This window comes from Podarcis erhardii, assembly GCF_964252035.2.
Source record: "Podarcis erhardii genome assembly, chromosome: 6".
NCBI classification, from domain to species: Eukaryota; Metazoa; Chordata; class Lepidosauria; order Squamata; family Lacertidae; genus Podarcis; species Podarcis erhardii.
The window spans coordinates 40,293,040-40,303,694 of NC_138510.1; the positions used below are offsets into that span (position 1 = coordinate 40,293,040).

A 10,655-nucleotide genomic window follows, 5' to 3' on the forward strand; every position below is an offset into this window, starting at 1 on the left:
CACAGCCTAGAACACATTTTAAAAAATAAAAACTGTATTTATCAAATAGTCAGTGTTCCCTGTTCCTTTGTGATGTTTTTTGATTATTATTATTTTTAAAAAAATTACACCTGCATTGTCTTTAGAAGCTACTGTCTGCATTCCTCTTATAGATACAGAAATATCAATTAATTCATAGGACTTCCATGTCCTGTGGAAGGAGTTGATATGAAATATTATTCTGAAAATTATTGGTTGAAAGCATCATTACTGAACACATTCAATCTCTGGTGGAAAAGAATACATGATAGGAATTTCTCAAAATGACTATGTTGACATAGGACAATAGAAAGACAAGTCTCTTCCAGTAGTTTTCTTATTTAATGTTACAACATAATATATCCTTTTATAATAGGGAAAAATGTTTTTCCTACTGTCGTCTTCAGTCTGGAATGATGAACAGATGCATCTATTCCTAGTCTCTGTTCAGTGCCAGCTTCTATGTACTGCTACATACAACTGCCATATTAATGTTCTGAGTGCTATCATTAACCTTTGAACACTTCAGTAAATGTTGAGAACTGGGTGTGGTATAAATATTGAATGTCTAAATGTTAATGAAACGCAAACCTGTAATGTTACTTGACTGGATTATATGTTGAAGCTCTGTTCTGAGACTTACAGATCTGGCAGCTATCACCAGCACTAACTTCCATAAAGATGAAGGAACTTCACTTACTCTTAAGCATGTGGCCTTTCGCACACTCTTATATGAGATGACGGTCTCAACTAACAGCACTTTAAAAGCTTGTCAATCAAAGTTTACAAGTTTAGTGTTTTTGCCTAGGAGTTAAGTGGTGCAGAAAGTGCATTATTAATTATTTTTCTGATATACAACATTTTAAAACTCCTGGTAACTATTTCCCAATGGCACTGCATCTTGCTGTTTCATACCATTAAAGTATGTTCTGTTGAACATGTGCCCTTGAGTTTAAAGTCGTTATAGCAGCAATAAACTGTAATATTTATGCATGCATTGTGATCACTTGTACTTCTTTCTGCTTTTTATCTTGAATAAACATTGGTATTTGAACATGTGCATAGAGTACAAGGACTGCTGCAAACTCTACTGAAAATGTGACTCTTGCCTCTTCTACCAAAAAATACTATTATTTAAATTTGTATACCACCCTTCATCTGTAGATCTCCGGGCAGTTCACAGCATAAAAAGACAAAATAAAAACACAGAATACATAATAAAAACCAAACCAAACCAATAAATGTCAGTTTATTTCTTGTAGTGAAATTGATGAACTACAAATGTGTTTAGATTGCCAAAGTACTTAAGTCAGTTAAATGAATGTATAAAGCTGCATTTTATTGAGTTTGACTGATGAACCATCTAGCCTAATATTTTCTATTCATACTTTTAGCAGCTCTCCAGGGTGTCGAGCAGACGTCGTGCCTATCATCTACTACCTCATCCCTTCTTCAGTAAAATTAATTGAACTTGGCTCTCCTATGTGCAATACATGTGCTCTCCATTTGAGCTTTGGCCATCAATGCATTTGATGCCATATGGCTTACTTGTACGGTAGGCATTGATGAGCAACTATGAAGCACTCCTAGAATATTATAAAACATGAGCAACTTATGGGAGGTAATGGTGCTTTATAAAAGGGATGCTTTCCCTTCATTTGAAAAACAACAGAATTGTTCAGTTTTTTTAATCTCATGCTCTGGAAATGACCGTGATTTGGGTCAGAAAACAAAATACATCAATATCTTTTAAACAGTACATCTCACTTGCATGGCACATTGCATGTCTGTGAGGGAAGGAGAGCTTGTAAAAATCGATTGGACAATACTCTGTATTGTTGCTGCAAGGAGCACAGACTCCTTCTGGGTCATAGAGTACAGTGTGAAGGTGTGCCTGTGCAATCTTCGGCTTGCCATTCTTTCCCTCGCCCCCACATTTATTCCCTTAAGAGTGGCTGGTGGGAGAATGAATAATGTTTTATTCTAATGTTCCTTTAGCTGGTCTTGTTGCAATTGCACATCAGAAATACAGGATCATTTTTTTCTTCCCTAGAAGAATTACAAAATTGTAAATCTACAATATGGCAATGAATGTCCCTTAACTTTTCAAAAAACTATATTTTCAAGGTCAATCAAAACATTAATTTGGTGTGTAAAACTTGTAATCACTCAGCTAGTTATCAAGCCTTCTATCCAGGTTATTAATTGTCCTGATGCTTGGTCTTTACAAATTTAATCATTACTAGTCGCTTGGTTAACTGATAATGTTTACATTTTAAGCAAGATTAATTGGGATTTTACTATTCTGCTTGATTAAAGCTAGTCACAAGCTTTTGAATGCTAAGTCTTGTTTCTAGAGACCAAAAGAAATGCTTGGTGGTGCTTAACATGCAGGAGACTTCCAACAGCAGAGGGCGTCTCCATATTCATACTGTACAGTATTTCTGACACCAGAAGTTTTCTTTGGAGTGCATTGTTCTAAAACTTGTATACTGCCATGTGGCTCACTACTAGAGCCATCAGGGTAGCTCTCGGCACTCCAAACAGAAATGACAGCTGATTGAAAACAATAAAAAAGAGCAAAGCAACTCATTGCATGAATTGATTAAATGCAGATCGGTTGAATGCAGAACAAATAGCTCTTGGTTGTTTCCTTAAGACTAGAGGGGCTTTGGGCATAGGCCATTCTACAGCTTATGCTCACCTGTGCATGGAAGTATACTAACTCAGCTGGAAGAAGGTGCTCACTTGTGCAAAGGGTCTTCTGCTACTGTAGGTCTTTGCTTTAGCTCAGGGGTCGGCAAGGTTTACCTCGCCTGGGCCGGTTCACTCCAGCGGTGATTCTGTGGGCCGGATTGTGTGCGAGCACACATGTCCGCGATTTTCGGCATCTGGGCATGCACAGACAATTTCTAGAAGTGAGTCCCTGCACCGTGCTGGTTTAGCACAGCACGTGGGGACTCGCTGAGCAGGCGGCTTGGTTCAGGGGCGGCTCGTGGGCCGGTTAAACGACCCCCCTGGGCCGCTTGTGGCCCATGGGCCTTACCCCTGCTTTAGCTGGTGGCTGGATAAAATCTGTGGGAAGCTAACAGTGAATGACTGACTGCTGCCATTCTAGTGGGATTCAGCGCTCTGCTCATTATTAACAAAGCATTTTAATTTAAAATGTTTTTCCACAAAAGCAGTGCAACTTGTTTTCAAAGCTCTAGCTGCTCCCTGTGGGTTAATGTTTGATGCTCGTACTTCAAATGGTGTTAGTCCTATTTTCAGACTATAGCACATTTTAGCAGCCTGGGGTTGTATACCTTTGAATCATGAATAATGGAACTTTCCTCCCCCCACCCCACACTTTTCATGTTACTAAAAATGATACATTATGAGAAGGAGTACCAATATATGTACAAAATCAGTTGTGGATTTTTGTTCAGTAACCACAATCTGCGCTTCGCTTCTTTAAATGAAGTTTGCTGCTGGAATTAAAGTTAAAACATGGATGAAATCCAGAGTAAAGGCCACAGCAAAATTTACCTGCATACTGGTTTGACAAGCAGCTAAGGCGATAAATCTTAATCATTATGTATCATTGCAGGGCTGAGCCCTAAAACTGTATTCTTTTTCTTGTATGTCTGTTTATTTTCTCTGTTTCAAATCTCTAGATGCATATGGTACAGTATTTAATAATATACAGTGGTATCTCGAGTTACAAATGCCTCAGGTTACAAACACTTCAGGTTACAAACTCTGCTAACCTGGAAGAGTTACCTCGAGTTGAGAACTTTGTGCCAGGGTGAGAACGGAAATCGTGTGCCAGTGGCACAGCGTCAGCAAGAGGCCCCATTAGCGAAAGCACGCCTCTGGTTAAGAACAGTTTCAGGTTAAGTACGGATCTCCGGAACAAATTAAGTTTGTAACTAGAGCTACCACTGTACTGTACATGCTAATTATATTAAGATGACTCATCCATTATGACAGGACCCTGTGAAAAGCCAACACTGGGCTACTGGTCTATTTCCAGTGGACTATGGGAATTCTGGTTGTGGGGGTTCTTGCTAACAATGCTGAGCAGGGGGACCTTAGTCAGATCCAGCAAGGTACTTCATATGTTGTTAAACAAGGCTCCATAAATGGATAATCGCTTAACTCAGATAAAACTCTTAGGAGATCCTGCATATGCAGTCTTGTTTCATAAACCATCATTTGACCACAGGAATTCTAGTTAAAAGCCCTGTTCCAAGAAATAAACAACTATGACTTTTAGAAGACATCTAAAGGCAGGCCTGTTTAGGGAAGTTTTTATTGTTTGATGTTTTGTGTTTTTAATATTCTTTCGGGAGCCGCCCAGAGGGGCTGGGGAAAGCGAGCCAGATGGGCGAGGTATAAATAAATTAGTAGTAGTAGTAGTACATAAAGTAAATTTGTTAAGGCACTTTGTGATTGTGGCACTCGACTTACAGAATTTTCCTGAGATGACCTGCCAAATCTCTTTTCTCTTGTTCAGAAACCTTTGGGCAAAACGGCGTTTGTGGCATGTGATGTTTTCTGTTGCATTTTTTGATATTTTATGGCTTTTGTTAGTTTTCTTGGCATTTATTTTGAAAAAAAGGTGGAATGATAATTTTAGAGGTAAAGTGGAATTGTGAGTTGCATTGCTGAGAATATAAGGACCAAATATTTTGAATCAATTACTGTAATACAAAATTAGAACACACTTTAGAAAGTGTCCTGTGCCATTGGAGTTGTGCTGCAGCATTTCAGATCAAACATACTGCTTATTTTCTGTTGTCTTGAGGAGTTCACCACAGTCTGTTTTATAGAAGGAAAGGAACCAAGTGACACACAGAGATATCTCCAGACTCATGGAAATACTTATTGTTAGTGTTAAGCTTAATTTCATAATCTTTTCCTTAGACACATTACGTTTTTAAAAATTCTTAACAACCAATCTGTAAGGCCTACCGCTATGAGCTCCATATTTCCAAAGGACGAGCAAGACAGCTGTAGGCAGAGCTTATACAAAAAACAGCAGGCCAGTCCAATGGCCAATGCACTGGTGTTAATCATAACGCAGTGACTCATGAGCGACAGCCTTTAGAGCATCCTGAAAGTTATCTATCTAGTCCTTTGACCTCATCAAACTGTTGATGCCAAAATTGGTACCTCTCAAATACTGAGCTTCTTCAGGACAAATATTGCCCGTTAAGTGGTGGCTTAAAGTAGTTCATTTTGCAGTGCAGTATACCCCGCTGGTCACAGCACTCTAGGGACCATCTCGTCAGGAAGTCCATTCCATACTATTGCACTGTGGGTCCTAATTCAAATGTTATCCTGCTGGACTAATGGGAAGTAAATTGCTGTTTGATTTTTATTCACTTTCACAACCTACTTTAGGGAGTGTTGTACTGGTTGAGCTGGAATAAATGTTGAGTTTTTCCTCTCCCCTTCCATCAAGTACTTTTTAGTTAATAATTAAGAAAATGGAATGCTAAGCATATTCAGAGGTGACATTTGTGTGCCAACTTAGAATAATACTTCAGTGATGTGGAAAGAAAGAGTAGACAGTGTTGGGCAGAGGAGGGGCCCCCTGTTTGTCCTAACTTCCACATGGTAACATCTATTAAAATTTGTGTTCATCTTTAAAATTAACAATACAGCTCCTCGTCTCCTCTCTCCAGCATTTGCATTTGGACTAGTTTCCATTACTTTTTCAAAAATTTGAAAACCTAACATCCAGCATGGTGTCCTTTAAAAAGGTAAGGGACCCCTGACAGTTAAGTCCAGTCGCAGACGACTCTGGGGTTGCGGTGCTCATCTCACTTTACAGGCCGAGGGAGCCGGCGTTTGTCTGCATACAGTTTTTCCGGGTCATGTGGCCAGCATGACTAAACCGCTTCTGACACAACAGGACACTGACGAGTGCCAGAGCGCACGGAAACACCATTTACGGTACCTTCCCACCGGAGCGGTATCTATTTACTTGCACTTTTTGGCGTGCTTTCGAACTGCTAGGTTGGCAGGAGCTGGGACCGACCAACGGGAGCTCACCCAGTCGCAGGGATTCGAACCACTGTCCTTCTGATTGGCAAGCCCAAGATGCTCAGTGGTTTAGACCACAGCACCACCTGCATCCCTATGGTGTCCTTTAGCTGTTCCTAATTCCGAATGAAGCTGGTGTGATGTGAACAGCTAGGTGGCAAAGTGCCATGGAACTCACTAAAAAGCCCATTGTGCTGTAAAGCACTAATGTGAACGCACCCGGAATTCAACAAAGAAGAGATCATAAAGTTCAGCACTTAATAGACAGCACATTAAATTCTATGCTGAGAACAAATCTTAGAAGTTGAAGCCCCACTTGAGGAGTGAAGCTGTGTAGCTGTGTAACCATGAAGATGCTCGTGAGCAGGGGTGGAGTCTGGTATTTCGAATTTCAGCATTGTGCTGTGCAAGGCCAAAATTCAGCGCCCGCTGCCCCTCGCCTTCCATTCTGCTCAATTGACCATGTAGTTGCAACACCCCTGCAGTGTTGCATGCAACGCCCATGTCCAGCGCAGTAGAACAGACTGAGCTTCCCTAAGTCTGTCTCTGTCATGTGGGGGTCTGAGAAACTGCTGTTACAAGAGTTATTTGCTATGTAGTTTCTTGCTTTTAGGCTTCATTTAACAAATTTGGAAAATACATTCTATACCCATAGTTGAAAATTGGTATATACAAGGGCTGCTATATGTTCTGGATTAAAATGGTGTCCTGGATTAAAATTCTTGTAGCTTTTACTAAAAAGGTCAACAATTTCGGTGGGTTTTCTAAAAGCTCAGCAAACTTTACTTTTTGAAATACGGCATCCCTAGTGTAGACTATATTTTATACCTGTCTGTTAAATAATGAGTTATATATAATTCAATGAGACCTGGCTGCCTTTTTCCTAGAATTTTTCAAAATTAGACCTTAATCTTCTATTGGGATCTTACCAACATTTCTTTGTTCAAATATCCATTCCCCTTTGCTCTGTTTTATGTTTTAAAGTCTCTTGCCCTTTTCTGAAAAATGTGGAATTGAGAAGAGTAAATGTGGAATTGATAAGTAGCTTATCTTTTCTTTACTATTCAAATCTTTGTTAATCTGTAAAATTAAATAAATCATAGCTGCTGGGCAATTTGTTCTTATTATTGGTCTACAGTAGGGTCTCAGTATTTGTATAGTGGTCATTTGCTACACTTTAGCAGCGTTTTATCTACAATTTTTATTATGTACACCACTGAGAGAGTTCTGTTTAAGCAGTCCATAAATCTTTATAAACAGCCAATGGAAGGATGACAATAATTTTTGGATTGTAAATCTCTCATGCTCAGGTTGAATTCTTGTATATGCCTGGTGCTGGGGAAATGTTTGTAAAGCACAGCCCAAGCTTGATTCATGAGCAATTTGTGAAAGAACCAGCCTCTTCAGCTTTTCCTGTTGCCGATTTGTAAAGCACGCCATGTTAAATCACCTAGGACAATAAATCTGATGAACTAATATATTTTAAGCCACATCCTAGAAGGAACTAATTAATAGGTAGGAACATATTAGAGTCAAAGCTATGAGTTTCTCTTTTGAAGGTGTCACTAGCAAACTATGCAGAAGAGCGACATGCCAAATGATGGTGGTGCCTCCCAGTGAAATGTATGAGGCAAAAGAAAGGCACTTGTGCATCTGAAAATATAGGCAGCTTATTGCCATCTCTGAAATAGCCCAGCAGCCTTGAGAGCACGACAAAGAAAGGTTGTGTTCCATTAATTAATTAATTGGTTGGTGGGATGGGAGGTTGCAAAGTTGATATTGCTACCATTCTTACTCTCTTTGATGTGTTCTAAAGTGGGTGGGGTGGGGGAGGGACAGCAAACAACAGGGAGAGAAACAGAAATAACCTGTAAACTCATTCGTTTATATATATATATAGAGAGAGAGAGAGTGTTGTTTAGTCGTATCCGACTCTTTGTGACCCCGTGGACCAGAGCACGCCAGGCACTCCTGCCTCCCGCAGTTTGGTCAAACTCATGCTGGTAGCTTCGAGAACACTACCCAACCATCTTGTCCTCTGTCATCCCCTTCTCCTTGTGCCCTCCATCTTTCCCAACATCAGGGTCTTTTCCAGGGAGTCTTCTCTTCTCATGAGGTGGCCAAAGTATTGGAGTCTCAGCTTCAGGATCTGTCCTTCCAGTGAGCACTCAGAGCTGATTTCTGTAAGAATGGATAGGTTTGATCTTCTTGCAGTCCATGGGACTCTCAGGAGTCTCCTCCAGCACCATAATTCAAAAGCATTAATTAGCAGTCCTATAATACCAGGAATGTTTATGCAGAGTTAAATCCCACATAGTTCAGTGGGTTACTGGGTTTGCTCACAGCAAAGTGCATACAGGAATGCAAGTCTGGTCACTTTACTCCAATTCTGAAGACCCACTGGTGCCACTATTTTCTTAAGCCACAAGGATTCTGCCACTTTTGCTGTGATTGAGCTTCTGCTCCACATATTCATATGTATAAACTGCTATCTCATCACTAGAGACTGGTTCACCAGGCACTTTTGCTCACTTAGGATATGCATGCAAGTGTATATAAAGGTAAAGGAACCCCTGACCATTAGGTCCAGTCGCGGACAACTGGGGTTGCGGCGCTCATCTCGCTTTACTGGCCGAGAGAGAGCTGGCGTACAGCTTCTGGGTCATGTGGCCAGCATGACTAAGCCGCTTCTGGTGAACCAGAGCAGCGCACGGAAACGCCATTTACCTTCCCGCTGGAACGGTACCTGTTTATCTACTTGCACTTTGTGCTTTCAAACTGCTAGGTTGGCAAGAGCAGGGACCGAGCAACAGGAGCTCACCCCATTGCGGGGATTCGAACCTGCTGACCTTCTGATCGGCAAGCCCTAGGCTCTGAGGTTTAACCCACAGTGCCACCTGCGTTCCTAAGTGTACATAGGATAAGTGTACATAGGGTGTACTTATTCCCATGCTATGAGCCTATGAACACTCTTCCTTGGGAGTAAGACTCCAGTGATGGCTATGTATTTCAGAATGCATACTGGAGCTTTATCCTTGAATTTTCTGTACTATACAGGGGGTATTCTGGAGATGGATTGATGTAGAAAGTGTTTCCTGAGGGTAGGAAGTTTAAATTCCACTAATCTAGAGCAAGCCTACAATTTCCCAATTACTATTAATAATTCCCATTTATATGATGCCAGCCTTTCATGAGTTAGGTGTAGGAACAGCCAGGTGTTGCTGCATATAATAGCAACCCATTTATCTGAACAAGTTCTAGCATCAGCCAAGAAACTTCTGATGGATCAGAAATGAAAATAAGACTTCATACCCATGCATATTTACATGGTGATAAGCCTGAGTCTGTTTTGGACCATGACTATCCACTCTAAAGTCTGCAGATGCACTTCTGTATCCTTCGTTTTTCCCTGCCTCATTCCAGCAGCTGGTTCCTGTGGATCACAGATTCAGTTCCCACATCTCCAGTCTGTTCACAAAGGGAGGTCCGTTTCTCTTTTCATTAGCTTTCATGGTTGCAAAGGGGTAGCGATGATGCTAACATATAAGTCTAAAGGTCGTGCTCTATGGAAAGCTGGCTTCAGGCACTAGGCCCATTGGCACATTAACTCTGCGTGAAGGCTGGAAACAACTCCACTATGTTGGAATTCCTTGCAGACAACCACAGTGCTTGGAGACTGATAGGTTGTGAGTGTGTAGCACACACCAGAGGAGAAATGAGTAAAGAGAGAAGAAATGCCATGGGGCATCTGCAGCAGCACAACCGGAAGCCTTCATCTGCACCATCTGCAACAAAACATGTCTCTCTACATTGAAGAAGAAGAAGAGTTTGGATTTGATATCCCACTTTATCACTACCCGAAGGAGTCTCAAAGCGGCTAACATTCTCCTTTCCCTTCTTCCCCCACAACAAACACTCTGTGAGGTGAGTGAGGCTGAGAGACTTCAGTGTGACTAGCCCAAGGTCACTCAGCAGCTGCATGTGGAGGAACGGAGACACGAACCCAGTTCCCCAGATTACGAGTTTACTGCTCTTAACCACTACACCACACTGGCTCTCAGCCACAGCAGGTGCTGTAACTCTCCAACGGTTTGACTTCACCCCCAAAGGTGCACTCCTCCATGGTCTCCCGGGACAGACGGATGCCAACAATGAGATAGGGGAAGCTTGGCTACACTGAGAATGTTAGAAGAAATAAAATGAATAACACACACTGCTGGATCTAAGCCAGAAAGTTGATGGAAGGTGACCCGCGTCTACAACTCCATTCTCCAGAGTTATTGAGTGTCCTCTGCCTGCATTTTTGAGCAATTGGTAGGGGAAGAAAAGCAGTAGGAATATAGGCTTAACAAAGAAGGGAAAGCCAAGGGGCTTCAAAGAATGAAGCAATGCATCCATAGGCGCCGACTCCATGGGGCCTGAGAGGGCCCGAGCCCCCTCAAAAATTCGTTTGGGGGGGCTCTACCCCCCCAATAATTTAAGAAAATTATTAGTTATATTATGCTTTGTAAAATCACAAAATTATGTTGGTATTTTTTATTTTCCTTGTTTGACGATAGTTACCTTTTAAAATACATTCAGTAATGAGTTAAAACAAAACCACT

The 10,655-nt window shown here is 41.2% G+C and overlaps 1 long non-coding RNA gene across 1 annotated transcript in view; it reads right to left on the minus strand.

Annotated features, from left to right (window-relative positions):
• LOC309343485 overlaps positions 1–10,655 on the minus strand; it is a 47,525-nt gene that overhangs the window by 2,591 nt on the left and 34,279 nt on the right. The window lies entirely within an intron of this gene.